Source organism: Physeter macrocephalus, chromosome 18 (genome assembly GCF_002837175.3).
Source record: "Physeter macrocephalus isolate SW-GA chromosome 18, ASM283717v5, whole genome shotgun sequence".
NCBI classification, from domain to species: domain Eukaryota; kingdom Metazoa; phylum Chordata; class Mammalia; order Artiodactyla; family Physeteridae; genus Physeter; species Physeter macrocephalus.
The window spans coordinates 71296544-71322643 of record NC_041231.1 but is presented as its reverse complement, the minus strand read 5'-3'; the positions used below and the strand labels follow the sequence as shown (position 1 = coordinate 71322643).

General features: G+C 46.2%; 2 pseudogenes; one reads left to right on the top strand and one right to left on the bottom strand.

Moving 5' to 3' along the window:
* The first annotated feature begins 3097 nt into the window (after positions 1-3097).
* On the top strand, positions 3098-19480 carry LOC102976295 (40S ribosomal protein S4-like; annotated as a pseudogene).
* Positions 19481-24727: 5247 nt separating this feature from the next.
* On the bottom strand, positions 24728-25861 carry LOC112064352 (60S ribosomal protein L17-like; annotated as a pseudogene).
* Positions 25862-26100: the final 239 nt, after the last annotated feature.

The following is a 26100-nucleotide window of genomic DNA, read 5'->3' as shown; positions in this document are numbered from 1 at the left end:
TGGGGCTCTGCCCACTTTCTGTAAGGGATTTCCTTTTTTTTCTTTTTTCCTTTTTCTGGTCACTTCTCACACTGCCCTAGTATAGATGAAGAACCCTGAAATTCTGAACATCTAATGCTTTTGATTATTAATTGTGGAAATAATCATAATAAACTCAGATTTGAATAATCATTTATACTGTTTTTAAGTTTGAAAAAATTGTGGTAAAATACATATAAAATTTATCATTTTAACCATTTAAAGTATGCACCTCATTGGCATTTAGTACACTCACAATGTTGTGCAACCATCGCCACTATCTAGTTCCTGAACATTTCCTCACCTCAAAAGGAAACCCTGTACCCGTTAGTCACTCTCCGTTTATCCCTCCCCTCCCAGCCACTGGCAACCACTAATCTGCTTTCTATCTTTATGAATTTGCCTTTTCTGGATATTTCATTTAAGTAGAATCATACAATATGTGGCCTCTGGCTTCTTTCAGTTCGCAAAATGTTTTCAAGGTTTATCCATGTTGTCATGTATCAGTACCTCTTTCCTTTTTAAGATTAAATAGTATTCCATTGTATCGATGTACTACGTTTTGTTTATCCATTCATCAGTTGAAATCCTTTATACTTTTTTTTTTTTCTTGCCGTACGCAGGCCTCTCACTGTTGTGGCCTCTCCCATTGTGGAGCACAGGCTCCGGACGCGCAGGCTCAGTAGTTGTGGCTCACGGACTTAGTTGCTCCGCGGCATGTGGGATCTTCCCAGACCAGGGCTCGAACCCGTGTCCCCTGCATTGGCAGGCAGATTCTTAACGACTGCGCCACCAGGGAAGCCAAACAGATGGAAATTTTAACATGCATTTTTTTACATAGCTGTAATCCTACTGAATACAGTTTTTTTTTCTTTTTTCCCACCTACCTTATTAGCATTTCCCCATGTTGCCTCATAGTCTTTATCATTAACTTTATTTTTATTTTATTTATTTATTTGTTAATGTTTACTTTTTATTTATTTATTTTATATTTGGCTGCACCCTGTGGCATATGGGATCTTAGCTCCAGGGATCAAACCCCCACCCCCTGCATTGGAAGCACAGAGTCTTAACTGCTGGACCGCCAGGGAAGTCCCTTATTTTTATTTTAATTTTTAATAGGTAACACATTTACATAGTACAATATTCAAAAAATTCGAAGGATACTATGGACAGGTTTTTTCCCACCTGTTTCTCATTTGCCAATTTTTCTTCCCACAGTACCCACTGTTACCTGTTCCTTGTGGACCCTCCTCCTGAAGCACCCTTCTATGCGTATCTAAACAAATACATTATACTTAATTATATTCTTTCCCTATTTTTTCATTTTTTACACAAAGAATAATGAACTATTCTCACCTTTTTAAACTCAACAATATATCTCAGAGGTCTTCCTATTTATATTCAAACAGAGGTTCCGCATTCTTTTTTTTTTTAACATTTTCATTGGAGTATAATTGCGCTACAATGGTGTATTAGCTTCTGCCCCATAACAAAGTGAATCAGTCACACATATACATATATCCCCATATCTCTTCCCTCTTGCGTCTCCCTCCCTTTTTTTTTTTTTTTTTTTTTTTGTTTAACACTACACAGGATTCTGCTTTATGTAGTGTAGCATAATGTATTAAACTAGGCCCCATGGGGGAGAGGCAAGGTAGGGGTATGGGTATGGGTACAAACTACTATCTATAATATAAATAAGCTATTGTACAAGGATATATAGTAAAGCACAGGGAATATAGCCAATATTTTATAATAACTATAGGTGGAATATAACCTTTAAAAAATTGTGAGCCACTGTGTTGTACACTGAAAACTTATCACCGGAAACTTATATAATATTATACATCAACTATACCTCAATTTTTTTAAAAAATTTAAAAAAATAAAAAATTAGGGGACTTCCCTGGTGGCGCAGTGGTTAAGAATCCGCCTGCCAGTGCAGGGGACATGTGTTTGAGCCCTGGTCTGGGAAGATCCCACATGCCTCAGAACAGCTAAGCCCGTGTGCCACAGCTACTGAGCCTGTGCTTAGAGCCCGTGCTCCGCAACAAGAGAAGCCACTGCAATGAGAAGCCCGCGCACCGCACCTAGAGAAAGCCCACAAGCAACAACGAAGACCCAACGCAGCCATAAATAAATAAATAAATTTATTTTTTAAAAAATTAGACCCCATCGATGAATATTCAAGTTATTTCTAATCTGTTGCAAACAATACTACAGTGACTAACATTGTACGTATATCATTTCACATGTGTGAGCATTCATCTGTGGAATAAACTTCTAGAAGTGGAATTGCTGGGTCAAAAAGTGAATGCATTTATAATTTTGATAGATACGGCCAAATTGCATTCTGTAGGCTCGCAGCAGCAGCATATGATTTAACTCAGTGTCTAGCCTTAATTACTTTCTCCATCTTTTGTTATCCCTATAAGAGTTAGAACCAGCCTCAGGCATAAACCAATTTCCATTTTGGGCCACTCATATGTAATCTGTAATATATTGAAGGCCTACTGGATAACAGACATGTGCTGTGTGTTGAGAAACAAATATGCATAAGACAAGGTGCTGTCCTTGGAAGCTGGTCTCGGGAGCTAGTGGGGGCTGGGAGGGGAGCAAGGAGGAAGGGATATGTAAGAAGAGCCCACCAGGCCCTTAACTCCCGAGGAGGAGGAGCTGGGTCTGTTTTTGCTTTCCTTATCCCAGCACCCAGCAGAGCACAGGGTAGGTAGCCGGCATTCAGTATACAGTGAGTAGATAAATGATTAAATAATTGAATGTCTGGTGTGGAGGAAGGGGGAAAAGGTTCTGGAGTGAGGCTATTGGTCAGGGCAGGCTTCACAGAGGAGAACAGCATTTGAGGGCCTCTTTTTACCAAAGTGAAACTCTAGTCCAGAGAGTCTGTTTGTTGGCTTCCTGGCTCATAAAGAACAGTTGGGCAAGGTGGGGGGTGACACTTAGGAATGATCTGGGGGCAGATTTGAGTGGGTGAAGTTTGGGGGTCCCTCTGATAAGCCCTGGACAATGGGTATCTTCAAAATAAGGCAAAGGGGCTCTTTTTGTGCCTAGTGCAGTCATGGCTCATGGTCCCAAGAAGCACCTGAAATGCGTAGCAGCTCCAAAGCATTGGATGCTGGATAAACTGACTGGTTGGTGTGTTTGCTCCTTGTCCATCTATTGGTCCCCACAAGCTGAGGGAATATCTCCCCCTAATCATTTTCCTAAGGAACAGACTTAAGTATGCCCTAACAGGAAATGAAGTAAAGAAGATCTGCATGCAGCGTTTCATTAAGATTGATGGCCAGGTGCACACTGATTATAACCTACCCTGCTGGTTTTATAGAAGTCATCGGCATTGACAAGACTGGAGAGAATTTTCGTCTCATCTGTGACACCAAGGGTCGCTTTGCTGTTCATCGTATTACACCTGAGGAGGCCAAGTATAAGTTGTGCAAAATGAGAAAGATCTTTGTGGGGACAAAAGGAATCACTTATCTGATGACCCATGATGTTCGCACCATCTGCTACCCTGATTCCCTCATCAAGGTGAATGACACAATTCAAATTGATTTGGAGACTGTCAAGATTAATGATTTCATCAACTTTGACACTGATAACCTGTGCATGGTGACTGGAGGTGCTAAAGTGGGAAGAATTGGTCACCAACCAGGAGGGACATTCCTCGTTCTTTTGATGTAGTTCATGTTAAAGATGCTAATGGCAACAGCTTTGCCACCCGGCTCTCCAACATTTTCATTGTTGGTAAAGGCAACAAATCATGGATCTCTCTTCCCCATGGAAAAGGTATCCTCCTTACCATTGCTGAGGTGAGAGACAAGAGACTGGTGGCCAACAGAGCAGTGGATAAAATGATCTCTGGGTGACATGATTGGAAAAGTCTTTGTACTTAATTAAAGATAATACCACATTAAAATAAAAATAATAAGGCAGAGGGTCTCTGAGTTGAGACAAAGGAAGAAAAGGGAGAAAGGCTAGTGAAGACTGCCAAGGAGAAGTTAGGTGCAGAGTGCAGCTGTTGTGGGGGAATGGCCACTCCCCCAGCCCTGTCCCAGACTCTGGTACACCCTGAACAGTCCAGGTTCTGCATCCTGCACCAGCAGGGTGCCCACCCCTGCCCCATCAACCAGATTCCAAACCCCAGAAACTGGTCTGATGGCTTGGAAACTCCCGACTACATCCCCAGGAACACAAGTGCCCGATTCTCTCTTTGGGGAGCAAATAAGCATGGTTTTAGCTCCTCAAGTTCATTTCCTAGAATTTTAGAAAGACAAAACAGTTAAAGATTTGACTCTTACAGAAAGTTAAATACCAGCTCATCCCCCACCAGCCCATTTGTTTTACAGGTGAGGGAGCTGAGACCCAGAGAGGTGAGGTGGACTACCTGAGGCCACGCAGAAGCAGCACTAGGTCTAGAAACAGAGCTTCAACTCTGTATCCAGTGCTCTCTGCTCTGAACCAGGGGATGGAGGTCAGGATGGTGACCTAGATGTGGCTCTGGGGCCAGAGAGGGGAGACAAAGGCAGGAGCTGGAGGCACGGTAAGAGCCAGGGGTCAGCTACCTACACCTGTTCCTTTGCTGGGTTATAAACCCTCTAGGAATTCCAGATATTCCACTCATGTCTAAGTTTCCTCCTTGGAAGCAGGTTTGCCAACATGGGTTTCAGAAAGGCCTGGGCCCAGATAAGATAGGTGTGTCATGGAGAGAAGCAATCTGGATAAGGGAGAGGGTGCTGGACCACCAGGTTCAGGGGACCATCTTGGGAAAAGCTGTCCCAACCCTGCACTCCCAGGGGCCCAGGATGGCTTCTAGCAGTGACTCAGGGTTTGCAGGCAATATTCCTGGGAACCCAGCCAGAGCAGAGGGGTGGTAACAGGCTCAGATCCTCTCTGATTCCTGGATAAAGGGTGAGAGGCTACTCCTTCTCCTGGACTCTTGGGACATTGACTGCTCTTGGGAAGCTGATTTGAGAATATACCAGAACTTCATTTTCTCTGCATAAAATCCTTAGGGGAGTCTCATTTTGGGATTTTGCCTCTGAAATACCTTTCTGAATACCCTTTCAACCCTGGCCCACTCCCAACCAGGGATTCCTGAGGGGTGAGGGGCAAGTGCATTCCCTTCTCCTGCTGTGGAAGAGGAAAGAAACAATTTACCTATTAGAGTAGACAGAGCTGAGTGAAATGATGAAATAACAAAATGATGAAATTTTTAAAAAAAACCTATCTCTTACATCAGTGAGTGAGTATCTTCAGGTTCCTTGGCTCCTGGTAGTCCTCACAGCATCCCTGTGAGAGGTTTTATAAGTCCCCTTTTACAGATGGGGAAACTGAGGCTCAGTGAAGTTATGTTCCTTATTCTAGGACACAGAGAGGAAAGTACCCAAGGGCAGGGCTTCACGGCTACTGGCCTAGACAAAGTGACTCTTCCCGTTCAGGTCCTTGCCCCTACACCACCCCAGGCCTCCCCTGAACAGCTCATTGGCTTTTCAATGATAAACTCACTCAAAGAGAAACTGAACAATACTGGTAGGGGGCGGTGTTTTTTCAGATTTGGGGGATTGTAACTCATAGTAAGAAATGCACTTAATACCACAATGCAGTAACCAGACATAATTCACAGCACTTAGAATAGTTGGTAATTATTTCTTGTTTATTTACAAATATGTAAAAACAAATGGAAGTTTCATAAAATAACGCTTCCCCTTTCTACCTGAGATGTACTCTGGCATTTTCTATTCTCTGCTATTCTGTGTCATTATTTTTGAAAAGTGCTCATGTGACTCACTAAATTGACTCCATGACCTGCAGTTTGAAATCACCTTTATGGATGGCAGCTGGGTCCCCCCACCCTTGTCCGCAGGTGGGAAGCGGACAGTGAGGAAAGAGGTCCGACTTTGTACACTTTGTGCCCGGCATTGAACTGTGCCCTTTGGGGACACAGGAAGAGGTACACGCACCTGGATCTCACCCTTCAGTCATTTATAAGCAGAGGAACAAGACTTCCCACACATAAGACAAAGCTGACACAAATTAAAGGCAGAAAGAATTGGTGCCTCTTAAGGACTATATTAGGGCTGCTGTAACAAAATACCACAGACAGGGTGGCTTGAACAAATTTACTTCATCACACTTCTGGGGGCTGGAATTCTAAGATCAAGGTGACAGAAGGCTTGATTTCTCCTGAGACCTCTGTCCTTGGCTTGCAGATGGCTGTCTTCTTGCTACCTCTTCACATGGTCCTCCCTCTGTACACACACACGCCTGGTGTCTGTGTATCCTAATCTCTTCCTATGAGGACACCAGATAGATTGGATTCTAAGGTACTGGGGGATAGGGCTTCAACATATGAATTTGGGGGGGAACAGTTCAGTCCATAACAAGAACCTATGTGCAGAGCACTAGCTCATGCATCTTTACCCCAGGCTGGGCCCTGTGGGCCTTATTCCTGTTTTGAACACAAGGAAGCTGGTGTTGGGAGAGTTTGGTAATGGCTTGTAGTCCTCCAGTTGACAAGTAATGGCACAGCATTTGAGTTCATGTTCCACCCTCTCACATATTGTAGACTTTCGGATTTCATGGGAGACGATGGAGCTGGGCTGAGTTTTAAAAGGCCATCCTGCAGGCAGATGGGAGATGAGTGAGGGCAGAGGAGAGGGAGGAGGCAGTGCTTGGGCAGGACCTCATAGCTTTGTCCAGGTGGATGGAAGAGGAGATAGCTTTACAGACAAGGTCAGTGAGAACTGGAAGGTCCTCCTGAGAATTCAGTCCACCCTTCCCATTTCATTGGTGAGGAAACTGGGGCCGGGAAAGGAGAGAGAGATTCAGTGCTTCCACATTGTGTATCTGTGTGTGAAAGTCTTGTCTCCTCACTCTACTCAAGGCCAAACAACATTGTCAGCTTCTCTGTGCTCTGCGTAGGGCCCAGTATGCCGTTCAGAATAGAGATTCAGGTGTTTACTCTAGACATGAGACCCTGGGAAGGAAAGGGACAGTGGGTATGGGGGCATCTCAGTTTTATGCCTCTGACCCCAATGGTGGTGTGTAAAGGTGTACACTACACCTAAGGAAAAAGCAAGCAATTTCTAATCACAAACACTCCTAGAGCATGAGGATGTGAATTATATATACACACACAAATACATACACCTGCTCCCCACAACATACACACTTTTTTCCCCTTTTTAAACTTTTCATGAGAGACACCCTTTAGCCAATTTGGAGTTGGCACCAGAGGGTCTTCTCTCTCTCCAGGCTCCTCTTTCCTCTTCTCCCTGCATCCACTAGAATTCTCCATGTTCTCTCATACATCTTCAAGAGAGGGTTTTGTTACAGACAAGCCTCTCTTTCTTTGACCACGTCTCAAAGTGTCTGTTATTTTTCTAAAATATTTGCCCAGTGTTGGACTGGTAAATGTTGAACAACCAGCTCTCCAGGGGAAAAAAAGATAGCTACATCAATAATTTCAAAAGAGTAAATTATAGTATTGGATTGGCCAGAAAGTTCATTCGGGTTTTTCCGTAACACCTTACGAAAATAACTAGGAAGGGATGAATTTTGAATATATATTACTTTTGTTTTTAATATAATTTATTTAATTATGTGTTTATATCATGCATTGTCAACAGGGGTGAAAATTGGTTCTCGGCAGGGGATGAAAAACAGTCTTACTCTTCTTATGTAAATATAAAGCACAAATATACATCCAGTGCATAAACAGGCATAAAATATATCTGTGATATTAAAATTTCACAGGGAGGGTGGTAGGAGATTAGGGGGAAAATGTCTAAAAAGTTTCCTTAGGAGGCAATAATGAACAAAAGGTTGAGAGACACTGATTCATATAGTTTAATTTTTAATGATGGCTCTGTTTAACAACTAGCTCACAGAATTCCTGAATATTTAGCAGTTGGCTCTTGCAAGCCTGTATGAGCTGGTTCCAGTACACCCCCGAGACCTGGTGTGAGGCAGGTGGGAACAAAGTAGAGGAGGGAAAAAGAAGCCCCCTCTGCCACCCAAGAAGTGCAGCAGGCTGGTAGGAAAGATGGCATGCAAAGGGTATTAAGACAAAGAGTCTCTGGACCCCCCATAAATCAGTGGGGGCTGCCCCTCTATCAGCCAATGAATCTCTACCCACGACCTTGGGTCTTTGGCCCATGTCATCCCATCAGATGGTTTCCGTCTTCCAGTAGTCCCAGGGCCTAGGCAGCATGGCAGATGGGTGGTGGCATCCTGCACATCCCCCCCAACCCAACAGGATACAACAGGGATTTGTGCACACACCCTCACCCTTGCCCCTGAAGGGAGCTTCAGAGAATTCAAACTTTGTTTAGTGCCTCTGGTTGGGTGGTTCTGATAAAAGGCATACCTCAGGCAGGCGTGGGGAGGGGGGCGGGGGTCAGGAAGGGAGGGGCTTGTTTTCCCATTGGGAATCAGTGGGGCCCATTCAGTGTTCCTCCTCATCAGATATTCCTAGTGATGAGGATGACACAGCCCTCAGTGCTTGATTACGTTGGGCCCCTGGAAACTTGGAAGGCTTTTGGGTAGCTTTCAGAGCTGCCTAGGGTGGGGGTGGAAGGTTGGTGACCTCAGGCATGCAGATCCCAGCAGATTCCAGCATGGGGCCCCCGGCTGGGCCTTCAGCCTTGCTGTGTCAGTGGCAGAATGGGGGAGGAGGGTGCCCTCCTTGAAGCATTGACTATGGTTGCTCTGATTGCTTCAAGGGAAGCCATCCAGAGACAGCCAAAGGCACTTTGTTTTCTGTAAACAAGGCAGAGAGGAGACACTGGGAAACCTGGGAAGAGGAAGTCCCTTTCTTCCCTCTAGTCTGTTTCTCCCCCTTTCCTGATCCATTAGGAAGCTAGGGTCTTACCCACTCATCCCAGAGGCTCTCTGAATCCTCACAAAACCTCCACATAGCTCCTTAGAATCTCATTCTCCAAAGGCCCAGCTGCCTCCCAAAAGGGTCAAGCCTAGAAGCCACCCCAAACAGCAACTTTCCTTTCCAGCTTTGCCTTTCCCTTTCCCTGCCCTGTAAAATAGGCTTAATCATTGCCTTCTCACTGGGTCAAGAAGTAGGAGTTAATTGGTATGAGTTGAGTGCTCCAAGACTCCCAGTCGAGGCTCTGGTGATCATCGCCCTTTTGTGCCTCCAGCTGCTCTGAGCCTTCTTTTTACAAAGGTCATTTATATGGTGCACTCCTCCACTAATTCTCCAAAGACTCACTGGGGACTTGCCCCACTCCCTATCTGGCAAGACTGTTCCTATCAGTCACTATACCAGCTTCCAGCTTTGGGGCTTTTTTAGTCCTCCCTTAGGAGGCCCCTGAGGCCAGCCCTATCACTTGGAGCTGAGGGAGGCTGGGATCTACACTAGCAGAGGATGGCCAGCCTGCAGTATGATCCAGGAAGAGTTAGCCATAGGGCTCCAAACAGGTGGGCTACATGCCTGAGAGGGCTGGCCAAGGTCAGCTGGCCAAAGATCATGGGCAGGACTTCCAGTTCTCATGCTTACCACTTCCTACCAACTCCAGAGCCTTTGCACATACTATTCCCTCTGGAACTCTCTTTTTGTTTTCTTCATTTGATTAACTCCCACTCACCTGCCCCAGCCCAACCATTACTTCCTCCGGGAATCAGCTTTCTCTCATTTTCCACGTTTATGACAAATCTCTGTGATTACAGTTTTCATAGCAAAGGAATCCTGTTTATTGGACCTAACTTTTTTGGGTGTTAAAATTTGATTAACCTCCGTGTCTCCATTTGAGGCTTCCCAAGAGTAGGTAGAATGTCTGTTCCTGCTCATCATTGCACCCCTGTCTAAAGATTTATTGAATGGATGGATGAAATGAGTTTACCACCTCTGTGAGGCCCTCACCACATGGCATTCTCTACCTTGTGCTGTAATCAACTGTTTATATGTCTGTCTCTCTAGGCCTTGAGGTAGTGAGGTGACTTGGTGAAGAATGTGTGTAGTGGAGCCACACTGATTGGGTTCATATTCAGGCTCTGCCGCTTACTAGCTAAATAACCTTAGGCAAGTTACTAAATGTCTCTGTGCCTTGGTTTCCCCATCTGTAAAATGAGGGTAATAGTACATGAGTTAATGCGTGTGAGATGCTTAGAGCAGGGTCAAGCAGGTAAGTACTCCAATGAATGTGGGTGCTGTTACTGTATCTGTCACCCAGACCCTAGGGCCTGGGGCATAATAGGTGTTCAGTAAAGGCTTATTGATTGAACCAGCAACGTTTGGGATTGGTCCTAAAAAGAAGAAAACTGAGAGATGGGAGGGAGTGAGTCTGAGGTGAGTATGGAGGGTCTCCAAGGGTGGAGAGAAGTTAGACAATCAGAAACCAGCTGCCCCAACATTCCCCTACCTAGCAATGCTTTTTCCCCCCAGATGGCAGCAGTTCATTTCAGCTGATTCCAGTTTGCATTTTTTCCCCAATATTCACAGAACCAACCTAATGGTTTCCCCTCAGGGACACCAGTACCACCAGCTGGCACCCCTTCTCCAAAGGTCTGGATTTCAGCTGCAAGGCCAGCCATCCTCCAAGCTTCTAAGTTTTAATAACTGCAGCCTTTTCCCTTTTTTCTCCAGCCCTAGGGAAGCCCTACTGCTTCCTGTGGTTGTGACCCACTGATACTTTGATATTCTCTCTTTGTCTTTTCAATTCTTCAAGTACTTAATAATTCTTTATATTAGATTCTCTCTGTTGAAGTGACTGGTGTGGTTTCTGGCTCCTGGCTAGACCCTGACTGATACTTAACAGATCCTCGAACCTGAGGCCCAAAGTGATACAGGTAGAAGCAAGAGCCAGTACCCCACACTCCTTCATTGCCTGAACTCTAATGGGAAACAGCTGATTCAACCCCTTTTCAGCAATCCTGTGGACTAGAGAGGGATGTGCTGCTTGCAGGGATATCTAATCAGCCCTGGAAAAACTGGGCCAACAGCTAAACCACACAAACAAAAGAGCTGCAGCTCCACACAGAACTGCCTGCTTGGGAAAATGCCAAGACAAACAGGGTGCTCTGGGCCCTACCAGGGCTGCAGGCTTCCTGGGCCCGCATGGATGCATCTCAAGAAGGAGAGGCTAAGCCCCCAGAGTCTCTCATTCCTGGATGCCAAGTCTTCCTTCAGTCCTTCCAGGATTCCCTGGTATAGGCTGCCCTGTTCTTCTACTTTAGAACCTTCTGGTAAACTGTGGAGCATTCCAGGGCTTACCTCCCTGGTGTATGTCAAAGGCAGTGAAATACACATGACGAGTTTCTAAAAATACTGATGCCTGAGCCCTACCTCAGGGCTGGTCAGAGATTCTGGTCTGGCCCAGCATTGGTATTTATTAAAGCGCTCAAGTGATTCCACGCTGCAGTCAGGATTAAAATCCACTGAGTTAAAAGAATGTATTAGGACAGCAGTTCTCAAATTTGAGCATGCATCAGAATTACTTGGAGGGCATGTTAAACCATAGACTGCCAAGCCTTATCCCAGTTTTCCAATTCAGTAGTTCTGGGGCAGGACCCAAGAATGTGCATTTCTTCTAAGTTCCTGGCTGATGCTCCTGGTCTGGGGACCACATTTTGAGAACCCCTTACTTATGAAGTCGGAAGGCCCAGGTTCAAATATCAGCTCTGCCAGATGCAGATGACTATCCACCTAAGAGGGTTTTGTGAGGACTAAAAGACATAACTTGGACAAAGAGCCCCACACAGTATGTGCTTATGATAGTTAGTAGGCAAGGCTACAGAAATCTTTTTTTTTGTGGGGGGGGGGCGGGGGTTGCTGCATCATGTGGCTTGCAGGTTCTTGCTTCCCCAAGCAGAGATTGAACCTGGGGCCACGGCAGTGAACGTGCTAAGTCCTAACCACTGAACCTCCAGAGAACTCCCAGCAAGGCTACAGAAATCTTGACTTATAATATAGCATGTGACATTGAACCATCATTTTAATCAGAGCCTCAACTTTCCCCATCTGTAAAATGGGGATAATGATACTCTGGCTCAGCCCACTTTACAAGTTGAAGAAGGATCAAAGGAGTTCCCTGATGTGAAAGTGTTTTGGATACTATAAAGCCTAGTAGGAGAGTTTTATTAGAAAGGGGTCAGGCAGGCACAGCCCCATCCTGGAGCCATTGGTAGGGTTCCCTGCTCACCAAGGACATCTGAAACAGCAGCTTCACACGCTGGTGAGAGAGGAATTCCAGTGAGTCTCTACATGCTTTCCTGCTACCCTCAGTTTATTCAAACATCTAAGGGGAAGAGTTAGGGGGCTGTTTGCTGCCACCCCCCAACTCAGCAGTATTTCTGCAAAGAAAAGGAATGTGATGGAAGAGAGCAAAGCTGTGCAAAGATTCCCTCCCCAGGCCTTACCACACAGTGGCCATCAGGTGCCCTTCCTTCTTGATCCTTTCTCTCCCTTTCCCATCTGCCCACCTAGGCACCTCCGCCCACCTGGCTCCATGGAAGGGAGATGGGCAAAAGCTGCCCTCCCAGGAAAACTGTTCTGCTCAGGGTAGGAGCTTGTCCACTTGGTTCCATGTCTTCAGTTCAACTCGCAGATACATATTGTATGTCGGCTAGTACAAGGCTAACAGTTTAGTTAATATTAATGCTTTCTGCATTTAAAGAAATACATATTTTGGAGGAATGGCCTCAAGGGGCTGAGTTGAAAAGAGCTAGGAGCCCTTGACAGTGAGGACATGAGAAGCAAGTCATCCCCCACACTGCTGGCAGGGAGGGGCAGTAGGCTTGACTTTACTCGGGCCATTTGGCAGAACAGATCAAAAGCCTGAAAATGTGCATCATCTGACTTGGGGATTCAGGTCTAGGAATCCATCCCAAGGAGATATCACAAAACTAACAGCTTTTTTTGAGTCTTGGCTCTAATGGTGGGTGACCTTGAGCAAGTTATAGCCTTATCCCTAGAATGGGACTTAATAGAGGCAACCCACCAGACAGGGTTGAGGAAGAAATGAGACAATACCTCAAATACCTCTAAGTGTTCACTAATATTAGTACCTTGGTTGGGGGTCCCTCAGATGTATACCCCCATATAAGAATTTGGGAGGTGAGCCCAGGAAGCACATGGGGCCATGAGACAGGGAGGGAAGGAAGCCCATGCAGGGCACATTTATCAAGCTCTAAACAGAATGAGCTGTCTGCTTGGGAGTATCCCTGAAGTAGAGTCAGGAAGGTGCTGGGATACCTGGATATCTCTAGTCCTTTAAGTCTTGCTTTTAAAATGCTCAGGACTGTCTCCACAATTCTTGTACATGAGGGAAAAATAAAGCATTCCCTGGTTTAAGCCACTTGTTTTGATTTTCTGTTACACACAGCTGAGTTTAATCCTTATCTGAAGCTGGAGGCCAGTGGCTGTCCCATCAGGAAGTTTTCCAGGAGACCCACTGTGGAGGCCCCGTAACACAAGCAAATGCTGTGATACTAACATCACATTAGGGAAATGATCTCATCTCACCAAGGGTCTCTACTCACCCTACCCACCCTCTTGGAGCCTAATTATGTAGTGAAAAAAGTTCTCCTAGGTAGGAGTTCATCCCTTTTACCCAAATCCCTGGGGTGTCTGGCACCTCCTTCCTGCTCAGAGGTGCCATGGTACCTCCCCAAACATGTGCTCTATGCACCCAACCCTTCCTACACTCTTCTTCACAACTTACCTGTTCCGTGTGCCCTTCTCCCTGGTCTCTGCTCTGTTAGGCAACAGCTAGCACATCTGACAAGTGAATTGGTGTTACTGGGTTAATGTGTCACCGTCCCAAGTAGCAAATGTGTATTTTTTTTGTGTGTGTGTGTGGTACGCGGGCCTCTCACCATTGTGGCCTCTCCCGTTGCGGAGCACAGGCTCCGGACGCGCAGGCTCAGCGGCCATGGCTCAGGGGCCCAGCCGTTCCGCGGCATGTGGGATCTTCCCAGACCGGGGCATGAACCCGTGTCCCCTGCATCGGCAGGCGGCCTTTCAACCACTGTGCCACCAGGGAAGCCCCGCAAATGTGCATTTTTGACAGGGGCCAGGAGGAGTTGAGGCCGTATGCCCAGAGCTGAATGACATGAAGATCACCAGAAAAACAAGAGACCACCCTGCTGCTGGTCTCACTTCCTGTGTTCCACTCCCGTTTCCTCCTTCCTCCCATCCCCTCCCCTCCTTTGGCACAGCTGACCATGGCCACAGCTCCTACCTCAGCCATTGCCAGGTCCCCACCCTCCACCGCCATTTGGCCTGAGCTACCATACTGAAAGCGAAAGGAGGAGTTGGAAGAGAAAGAAAAATAATAAAACCACGGAAAAAGAAACAGCTGGCAGAATACTGGAAAAATTCCCAGGCGGGAATCCCCAGCTGTCAAGGTCTGTGCCTGGCTGAGGATATTCTTAAAGGGCGATCTTGAAATTTGTTGTTAACATTGTTGCCAACTCACAGGAGTACCTGCCCCCTGGACCCCACCCTGCCCCAGAGGGGATATATACATGAAGTTGGAGTTGTGTATGGAGGGTCAGAGCAGAGCTAGGGATGGAGGGGGAGGGGAGGGCTTAGGGACACACAGTGGCGGCATTGTGCCTGAGGATCCAGGCTCTTCTGGGAGTCCAGGGGACAGGACTTTCCCTGAGGCAGAACCCAGCAATGAGAAGGCTTGGCAAAACCGTGTAGCCAAGAGGGCGTGTGTGCAGGTGCAGGGAGGGGGACTCTAAGAGGCTGCACTGGCAGCAGCCAAGTGGTGGCAGCCAAAATAAAGTTGGCTGCTCTTACCTAAACCGGAGTGAAATTTTATATCCATTCAGGAAACATGGCTGAAAACTGGAAAAGGTTGAAACAGGGATCTGGCTTGTGCTTTTGCAAGTCTGGAGCAGGCATGGCAGTGGTTGGCAGGCAAGGAGGCAAAAGCAGTGGTATCACCCACACAAAAGCAGGGCTCCAGCCATGCACAGGGACCTGCAGGCTGGCCACCAAGAGGAGCTGGCATTGGGATTTCTGATGAAGAAATGTGAAGGGACCTGCAGGGCAGGAGTGGAGATGAGGGGACAGGGAAAGTGGGGGGAGAATGGGAGTGGGTCTGCGACTTAACCTGAACACTGGGTTTGAGGATTAGCTGATGGAGTTTGGAGAGAAGGACCAAGACTGGACATTGCGTACATCATCACATCTTCTGGCCAAGTCCGGGAGACACTTAGAGCCCCTTTGTTTTGGGCTCAGGACTTGACCCACCAGAAAGGCCCCCTCACCCCTCATGATTTGCAGTTAATGATAATACAGAGAATAATCCACAGTAAACTGGTAGTCAGTCCTCTTTGATGAGGACAGAATAATTTCTACCAAGTTCATTAATTCCAGACAAACTATGACCTAAGGAATGTCCCAAACCTTATCTCCTGATTCTTCTCTGTCTTCACTCCTTACCCCCTACTCAGTGAGGCCAGAGGGGTTCACTGCCCCCTGAACCCCCAAGTCCTTCCAGCCACGTGCCTCTCAAGTTGACTCCACACATGCCCCCAGATCTCCACTCTCTCTGCCCACCATTCACACCATCCAGACCAGACCATGTTACCTGGCAACCTGACCTCTCACCCTTTCTCACTGAGGGTAGTGGAGTAGTGGAATGTCACAGTGAGCGTATGGGCTCTGAGTTTGAATTCTACCTCCACCACTCAGTGCCAACACTTCCTAATCTGTGGACTAGAGATAATAACCATACCTACTTTATGTGGATGTTTTGAGGATTAAATGAGTAAATAAAGTACTTAAGACAGTGCTAGGTATGTAGTAAGCTCTCAATAAATGTGAGCTATTATTATTTATATTGTTGCTATTCACTACACTGTCCATAGAGGAGGGATTTTTGTTTTGTCACCAGCTTCATCTGGGTGACTCGAACAGTGTCTAGCACATAGTAGATGCTTAATGAATGTGTGTTAGTTTATTGTTGTAAATTCTCTGTTCTAACTCTTCCCTGTAACACATTCCCTTTATACATTCGTACCTCAATGCCTTTGCTCATGCCATTCCCGCTTCTTGAAGGGCCTTACCCCATCCAGTGTAATTCCTCCTACTACTTTGAATTTCCAGCTCCAGTTTCCCCTCCCCTCAGAGGCCTTCCCCGGACTCAGAACCTGCACAAAACAAGCACTCAGTAAAGCCTCAGTGGTTTGTGGCTGGTGTTTTTTAACGCTTTGGCTCCAAAACAGAGTTTCCTTGCTGACTTGGCACTTAATGTTCACTACCTCCTGGGGTGGCCCCTAAGAAGTGGAGCCCCCCAGCTACTATATATGTCCTTTATCTTGTGGCTTTGACATTCAGAGTGCTTCCCAAGTAAAGCCACCTGAATAACTAGACATAACTAGACACGAGGTCTCTAAACCAGTTTTTGGTCTTCCTAATTGGTGAGTTGAGAGACACGGCATCTGTTTGCCCAAGAAATACGAGCCAGGCAGCTCTACGTCAATAGGCCGCTTTCCGCCCTGCACGGGGCAACAGCTGCCTGTAACTTGGCTGTTTGTGCACTAAAAAAAGAAATTCCATGGTGACCAGTTGACTCAAGCCAGCTCCCAATGTGAGGCGGTAGTTTCAAAGTAATCCCTGGTGACACCAAATGCTCTCCACCCAGTTCTTAATAAAAAGAAAAAACAAGGGCAAAACTTGAGCACGAGTTTGCGTGAGTCAATATTCTAAACCACCTTGAGTGTGCGGTGTCAGAGCTGGAGTTGGATCTAGAAGGTTGCAGGCCTAACAGCCCCTTCCAGGCAAGCTTGTCCCCTGCAAACTGCCCCTTCCCCAGAGACAGGGCACTGCCACTTTCTGAAGGACCACAGCACCATCAGGAAGATCCTCTTCAGAAGGCCGAGGGTGGGCGGCGGAGAACAGGAGATTGACCTTACTAGTGGCATGTACGGACCAGGCTGTCCATGGGCCTCCTTGAATAGCATAATTTCATGTTTTCTCCACAACCAACAGACACACACTCATCACACATTAGGCCTTCTCATACATTACATACATAGCTCTCTTAATCCTCACACACAGCCAGGAAGGCAGGCCCAGTTATTTCTGCCATTTTACAGGTGGTGAAACTGAAGCCCAGGAAGGTTAACTGTTCCACCTGCACCACTTGAAAATGGCCAGGCTGGTTGGAACCTGGGCCCAGAGTCCATTGTCTGAGTCTAGAGCTAAGTGAAGTTTAGTATGTGCCCTTCCCATACCAAGAGAGCTCCACCACCACCTCTCCAGTACCATTGCCATGCTTCATGCCTTCCAGTCACTACTATCTGTGTGAACTTTGTGCTCTGCCCTTATTGACCCAGAAGTGCTTCCTGATAAAGAGGGCATCGCCAGTTTTATAGTTTCCTCCTAGCCTCTCTGGCAACACCTGAGCTTGCTGCTTCCCTCTTCCCCCACCCCCACACTCATAGTCACACTCACACTCAATGTACAGTCACCCTCACACACTCAGCATTACACTAGTCACACACACACCAGACACACGCAATCATACACATTCACCTACAGACACACATGCAGACAGAGTCACTCACCTCTGTGGTGGTGCATGGGTGAGGACTACTTTCTAGAAAACCATGCCTGCCTCTCCTTAACGCCCTTTCCCAGCCACTGGAGTTACCGGCTTCTGCCTCATTTCATGTTTAATAAATGAGCCACTCTCACTCTCTAAGGACCATGGTCCCCCCTCTTCCTGTGCCCACAGGCAAACCTGGATATCCTCTGTATGGAGTTGAGAACCAGCTTTCTTCACCATGCTGCCACCTTGTGACCCGAGCCCAGAACTGTGGGCTCTGTGCCCAGGGGATACCCACTTCCCTGGGAGGTTCCAGTCTCCGGGTGGGCTGTTAGGGGAGGTCTACATCCAACTGTCCCATCTACAGTGGGCAAACTGAGTAAATGAAGATGCCCTCTTCCTTCACCTGATCTTCCCAGGCACAGTCCGTTGGCATGGGAGATGGGTGGGTGTGCCACTTGGACCAGTGTGTGGTAGGCTTGAGCTCACAGACGTACGTGTAACTGGCTCTCCCCTTGACCTCACTCACTCCACTCAGGGACACTTCCAGGCCTCTGCCTTTGTTGAGGCAGCCCAGGATGTGTGCCCCCTTTTCCTCCTTGAGCCCAGAGCCAATGTGTTTCAGGCAAAGTGATTTCATCTCGTGTCTTATTTTACTCAGTTTTATTTTTGGCCCTCCAGTGCAGTGGGATGAGTCAGTCCTACTCCCCAGATGATGGCTCACAGTCATCACTAGTCCTGGCTAGTGCCCTGTTGTTGTATGTATTCCCCTTTACCATGGAGGTCACTCCCAATCCCCTGCTGCGTAGGCAGCAACTCTAGTATATCCTTTTATTTGTATGTATTCTAAGTGCAGCATTTTGTAGGTATGTTTTACCACACAGCATTGCCTAGTGCCTTATTCTTTCATTACCATTTTCCTAACAGTGTTATTTAAAGTGTTTGGGAAAGGGTTAATGGATACAATGTGTCCGAGAGTGGAAGTGCCTTAGGTGTTCACTGAGACTCTCTGCATTACTGATTATGGAAGTGACTGCACTTTTTCACTGAGTTGTGTTTCCTAGAACATAACCTCAGGATTGTGGACCATGGGTGCCCCGACTGGGCAAGGCTGCCCAGAGGCCTGGATCCTCACCTCAGCTCTGCCACAGACTTACCAAGACCTCCTGCAGGTTTTTCACCCTCTGACCCATGGATTCCTTATCTGCTAAACAGTCCTTAAACTAAGGCCCTTCTAAGGGCCCATCTACCTTGAATAGTCTTTGACACTCAGAAAGGTGTTGTCTAGGATTCACCAGCCCTAGAATTCATTTATTCATCTAATGGACTGTCTAGGTTCCAATTCCAGCTTCCCCGCTTGCTGCTGTGTAATATTGGGCAAGTTACTTAACTCTGCCTCTTTTTTAACCTGAAGATAGTAATAACACCTAGTCTCTGAGGGTTGCTGTGAAGACTAAATCAGTTAATGCCGGTGAACAGTGCTGGGCACCTACGAAGCGTTCATTAAAGATTGTTGGTTTTTTTTTTTTTACCATTTAAATCCTATAATAGCCCCATGTTCCTATTTTACAGATGACAAGACCAAGGCCCAAGGAGCCAAGTAATATGCACAGGCTTGTAATACAGTATTGCTGGAAGCCAACAGAAGCCAAATCCAGGTCTCCAGACTCTGAATGCTCTGCTCTTCCCACCAGAGACAGCCGTAGGACTTAGAGCCCCATTGTGCAACCTGGAAATGTTATGCAAAACCTTCTTGATGCTGCTCTGAATGACGAAAGGTGACCCAGTGGCCATTGCACAGACAACTTCTGGCCCTGGCAGTGTTCATTTCTCATTGGCATCCTTCTCCTTTACACCCACTGGCCTTCTCTGAGAAAGAACTTGCTTCCTCTAGGGGTTTAGTGGGTATCCATGCAGCCTCTGAATCAATGTGAATCCCAATGCCAGGACTGCTAATAGCATATACACACAGCTGAGATGTGCTGGAGGAGCTTGGGTTGAGGAGTCAGGCCTTGGGTTCTAGTCCTGGCTGTGGCATTTCCTCACTCTGAGGTAAGTTATTTTCCTTCTCTAAGCTTCAGTTTCCACATCTGTGTAATGGAAATAGTAACTATTAACAGAGTTGTGTGAGGACTAAGTTTTCAGAGACTATTCCAATCTTAATCAAATATTAACACTTGCCTGACAGCTGTAGAACAAAAAGCCTGTTAAAAAGCCTGATGCCGCCTTGGATGAATTGTCAACCGCTGTATGCATTTAACATTTTTCCTTTCCCCTCCAGGAAATCAACTATCTGGACCTGCCATCCTTACAGAAAACCTTATTCTTTTTCTGGTCTTGGCAAGTCCTAGTGAGTGCTGGAAAAGACCTTGCAGGCCATTTGGTCCCAGTGTAGCAAACTTGTATCTGATCAAGGGGTGCCTCTGCCTGAAGCAGTGGATGAGGCTGAGTCAGACTTCAGCTGGAAGGACACTGTGGGCCATTTTCAGGGAACTAAGATCCCATGTGCCACAGGCAACTAAGCCTGCACGCCACAACTACTGAGCTTGCACACCTCAACTAGGGAGCCTACGTGCCGCAAATTACAGAGCCCACGTGCTCTGGAACCCGAGCGCCACAACTACAGAGCCCACGTGCCCTGGAACCTGTGCACCACAACTAAGAGAAAACCCACACGCCACAACTAGAGAGAAGCCCGTGGGCCACAACTGGAGAGAAGCTCGCGGGCCACAACGAAGATCCCTCATGCCGCAACTAAGACCCGATGCAGCCAAAAATAAATAAAAAATAAATCTTTTTTAAAAAAATAAATTTATTTCTTTTTGGCTGCATTGGGTCTTCATTGCTGCACACGGGCTTTCTTAGGTTGCGTCGAGCAGGGGCTACTCTTCGTTGTGGTGCACAGGCTTCTCATTGCGGTGGCTTCTCTTGTTGCAGAGCACAGGCTCTAGGCATGCGGGCTTCAGTAGTTGTGGCACATGGGCTCTAGAGTGCAGGCTCAGTAGTTGTGGCACACGGGCTTAGTTGTTCCGCGGCATGTGGGATCTTCCCGGACCAGGGCTCGAACCTGTGTCCCCTGTATTGGCAGGCGGATTCTTAACCACTGTGCCACCAGGGAAGTCCCAAAAATAAATCTTAAAAATAAAGTGAGGGAAAAGCCCAGAAGGACAGTACTTATGTGCTTGCAGGACTAAGGACAGTGCCAACCCAGTATCCCTGGGAAAGCAAAACTGAGGCACCTAAAAACCCTACTTAGGGCTTCCCTGGTGGTGCAGTGGTTAAGAATCCGCCTGCCAACACAGGGGACACAGGTTCAAGCCCTGGTCCGGGAAGATCCCACATGCCGTGGAGCAACTAAGCCCGTGTGCCACAACTACTGAGCCTGCGCTCTAGAGCCAACGAGCCACAACTACTGAGCCCATGTGCTGCAACTGCTGAAGCCCGTGCGCCTAGAGCCTGTGCTCCACAACAAGAGAAGCCATTGCAATGAGAAGCTGGAGCACCACAACGAAGAGTAAGCCCCCACTTGCCACAACCAGAGAAAGCCCATGCGCAGCAACAAAGACCCAACGCAGCCAAAATAAATAAATTAAAAAAAAAAAAAAAAACACCCAAAACCCTACTTAGGTGAGTTGTTTACTCACAGCCTGCCCACTCCCAGGACTGGGCAGGCTGCAAAATAAGAATTTATCTGCAGTGGGGAATGGTTTTAAGTACCTCAAGTCATCATGAGGGAAATATGATATCATGGGCACAGGCTCCCTGCACACATGGGGGTTCAGGGGCAGGTGTCTGAGACTCACCTGTGGACACCTCAATGCAGGGCACCTCTGAGGCCCCTCCTGGTCCTGAAACGAGTACTGGGCACGGACTCACAGGCTGTGGGTTTCAAACCCGACTTAACCTTCCTACTGTCTGCGTGACCTTGGGAAAGGCACTTCCTCTTTCTGGATTCAGTTTCCTCATTTGCAAAGTGGGGCATGATATCACCTCTCTAACACTCCCTAAACACAAATGAAGACACTTCCCACTCCAAGCACACAGAATAAAGAAAACAGGATAGAAAAAACTTATGAAAACCAGAAGCTATTGGGTCACTTTCTTCCTTTTTTGTTTATGTATTCTCTATTTTTTCTACCACATCTTGGATTGCTTTTGAATTAAAAATGAGTAATTAAAGGGGATGGAGTAGAGCTCATGTGAAAAACGCTGAGCTTGGCAACTTTCGGGGCTTCCTCTGTGCCCGGCAGAGTTGTTGAAGCTTTACACACGTTACCTCAGGTTTTGTCCCAACAAGCCTGGAAGGGAAGCAGTGTAGCTCCCACTTCTTAGCTGTGGGTACTGAGTTCCCAGAGAAGTCAAAGGCTTCGCTATCACGAGAGGCCACGGTGACGTGCCAGGAGCGGGTATACAAATGCACAACGATATGATCAAGGTCATCCCTTCAACTCTGGAAGAAAGCAGAACCTTCTCCCTCTCCTGCAACGTGACCATAGAGCCTCGAAGAAGGCCTTTCCCAGCAGAGCGATACCCTACGAGCCTGCTTCTGGGGGACCTGTTCTGAGTCAAGGTCAGGTTAATTTATTATTATTATTATTTTTTTTTTTTTTGCGGTACGCAGGCCTCTTACCATTGTGGCCTTTCCCGTTGTGGAGCGCAGGCTCCAGACGCGCAGGCTCAGCGGCCATGGCTCACGGGCCTAGCCGCTCCACGGCATGTGGGATCTTCCCGGACCGGGGCACGAACCCGTGTTCCCTGCATCGGCAGGCGGACTCTCAACCACTGCGCCACCGTGGAAGCCCTAATTTATTATTAAATAACAGCCTGTGTCTAGCCAAAGGTTTCAGTGTCTGAACCTACTTTTAAAACATTTGTTTCTGTATAAAAACATTGCTTGCTCATGGTATTCTCTTCAGTAGCAACAGAATGCATTCTGTAAACAAAAATGCTAATATACTGTGATTAAAAATATCTCCTAATAGTGACTTAATATGCTTTTCTGAAAAAAAGGAAAAAAAGAGCAAGTCCTGCCATTTGTAAGCAAATTGTTTCTTTCAAAAGGCAAATGCTGATAATTGGTATTTTTGAAATCCTGGTGGTAGGTAGCCCACCTGTTCTCCTATGCTCCAGAGCCACCATCTGTTGCCAATGTGTCTGCGCCCTGGTAACACGGCACCCCACCCCATGATGCCGGCCCCACCCTGATACTGAAAATGAGGTTGATGGGGCAATGCTCTGAGCTGCCCAGGGGGATGGGACAGACAAGTCCCTTTGTGGCCTGGAAAACCCTCCTTAAAAGAGCCAACGCCATTCTCAAGCTCACAGGTGTCTGCCTGTTGCTCAAGAGTCCCAATCTGGCCACAGTGAGGGAAGTGATGAAAATGAGCAGAGGATCAGGAGACAGCCTTCACGGCTGGCACAGGCACAAACCACTGCATGAATCAGACCTGCACTGACTACTGGAGCCAGGTACTGTTTGCCCTCCGTCTGAGGCTTTATCTGCCAGGGAGATGGGCAAGCAGCCAAGGGCCCTTTCAGGTGAGGGGTTGTACAGCCAGGCTGTGGCATGCTGCCACCAGATGTCGACTGGTCTCTCAGAAGGAGCACTGGGCTGGGACTCAGGAGGCTGAGTGCCCAGAGGTGGCCCTAGCTGGGCTCCATGAGTCTGAGCAACTCACTCCCCTGTCCCTTCACCTCAGGCTCTTTGTCTGCAGAGTAAAGACGTGGGCAGCATAAGGAATTCTCACACAGTGCTACAGGAGTCTCACAGACATTTGTTTGTTTAAAATATATACATGTGTATCTAATGATTTTTCAAAGTATTTTTTTAAACATAAAACCTGTTCAACCATATGGCTATTAATGTACTTAAGTGAATCTGTGTTTCTAGGTGGTTTGGGGGTAGACCTTCCTATTCTGTCACTTATGGGATTGCAAAATGAGGTGTTTTAAAATGTTACCTATTATATTCACTTCTCTGTAAAACCAAAACAGGAAAAACTGGGTTCTGAGGTCAATCTAATACTGCATTCATCAAAACAACATTATTTTTCCTATCTTTATAAGTGAATATTATCTACTAGAACTTATACTTTTTATAACAATATCATTTAAATTGTTTTATATATTTTATAGTTATTATATATAAGATTTCATTCCAAAAAAAGATTTGGCTAGTTTTCAAGTTTGCAAATCACCAATCCCTGATGACCTCTAAGTTCCCCTCTAGCTCTGACTTTCTACCAATTTCCAATTCTAAACCCTGAATAATTATATTCATGGGGTCTTAACGTTGTCAGTCCATATAAAATCTTGAAGTTTCATGCCTTTGTTTTCATGCATGTGGTTTTTTTCTTTATATAACCAGCTTTCTATCCCAATCCCATTCTTCAACACTTAGCTCAAGTGCAACCTCTTCTACGCAAAACACTTATTTACATGGGTCTTGGACCTAAGCCTTGGTTTCTTCATCTGCAAAATGAGAAACTGCCCTCAAATGGTGAGGTTCAAGTGAGCTGGTGGTATATCTATATATAAAACATTTAGCAAAATGCTGGCGTGAGTTCAAGGAATGCTAATTATTATCACTATTGTCTTTATTACTATCTTTATTGTTACTATCATAGTGGAAAAAAAGACTTTGGAGTCAGTGGAGATGCAATTCTACTAAACAGGTATGTGACCTCAGGCAAAGAATTTGGCTTAGTATTCTCGACAGGGCGGTACTGCCTCCTAGTGGGTGCCAGGGGAACGGATTTTTTTATTTTATGGTGGTCACACGGGCCAGGGAGCTAACTGACTTTAGGGGAAGGGGACAGAGGTATTCGATGTCGGGTACACTAAGAATTGCCCATGCCCACGGGTCTGAACCAACTATAGGTAGAAAATATTAAAAGCGCCTGCATAAAGCCATTAAAGAAAGAATGATTAAATGGAATAAAGACATTGTCTAGAAGTAATTGAGTACTTTACCCTGTGCATTTGGACTAAATTTTTTTCTAATTGTTATTTCCCTTCTATCAAAGGATATATACTATTTAATACTTAAACAGTGTTTAAGTGCCAGGAACTGTTTTAAGCACATTTCATGTATTAATTCGCTCAAACGTTCGTAACAACCCCATGGGATAGGTACTTTTTAATTTACTCCCCTCCCCCACCCAGCCCCTTGTTGTGAGGTTTGGTTTGTTTGTTTTGTTTTTTTTGGCCTTGCAGCATGCGGGATCTTAGTTCCCCCGACCAGGGATCCAACCGTGCACCCTGCGGTGGAAGTGGGGAGTCTTTTTTTTTTTTTACATTTATTTTTTGCAGCATTTATTCCCAGGCCATAAGTTTTTGTTTCTTCAATTTCTTCTGGGATATCTTTTTCTTTTGGGCAACCTCCTCTTCTGGTTTAGGAACGATCTGTTTTTTTTCAGTAAGGATCATCTCAATGTGGCAGGGAGAGCTCATGTATGGGTTGATCCGACTATGAGCTCTATAAGTCCTGTGCCGCATCTTGGGGGCTTTGTTCACCTGGATATGGTCAATGACCAGAGAATCTACATCTAAGCCCTTAAGTTCAGCATTACTGTCTGCATTTTTGAGCATGTGCAGTAAAAATTAAGCACTCTTTTTGGGCCACCGACCCTGCGTCCAGCCCCACTGTTTTGCTTGGGCACACCTACCCACTCCACCGTTGTAACAACAGAATGGCACACATTGCTTCTTTAAGGTGACATCCTTCAGATACTTGGTGGCTTTTCGGATATGCATACCCTCAATGGCCTGGGCTGTTTCACGAGTGTTCTTAAAGTGAACACGAAGATCTGGACCTCTCGACTTGCATGATTTTGTGGGGTTTTCTGGGTCAAGTGAATAGCGAACCATTTTTAGAGGTCACCTCAGGCCGCTGACTGGAAAAGAAGTGTGGAGTCTTAACCACTGGACTGCCAGGGAACTCCCATTGTGAGTTTATTTTTTGACATTATAGTTTTAAGGCCCAGCTTATTTGTGAGAATACTGCACTTTCTCATTTCTCCAATTCAGCAGTGTATTTGTCTTGGCATGTTATCCCTACTTCAGTTAAGCTTATTTCTCCCTCTCTCCTATCATATTCAAATAAGTCTGATCTATCATTACTTCCTGACTGTAGTTTTTATTCTGATGTCTATATGTGCCTTCACTCTTAATTTTCTTATAGGGCAAGTATGGAATAGCTTCAAGTGGGTTCAAGCATCTGACTTCTTATGTCTTCTAGCAGTCATGCCTAACATACAGAAATACATACTATTTTATAAACTGCTTTCCTTTTTTACATTATAGTTAAGGCTTCATCTTGTTTGTTTTTAAATAGTGTAGAAAATGGGTGTCACTTCAGAATAGTGAAGGATCATTTCAAAATTTTTTTTTTACAGAAAGGGGGCCCCAGTCTAATACGGTTGAGACCACGCTCCCTGTCTGAGCTTCTTGAGTAAATGAGAGAGAACCCCAACATCACAGAGTTGATAATGAGAAAAAGCACCATATGTGTGCTCAGTGCACGGTAATTCAATTTCAGCTC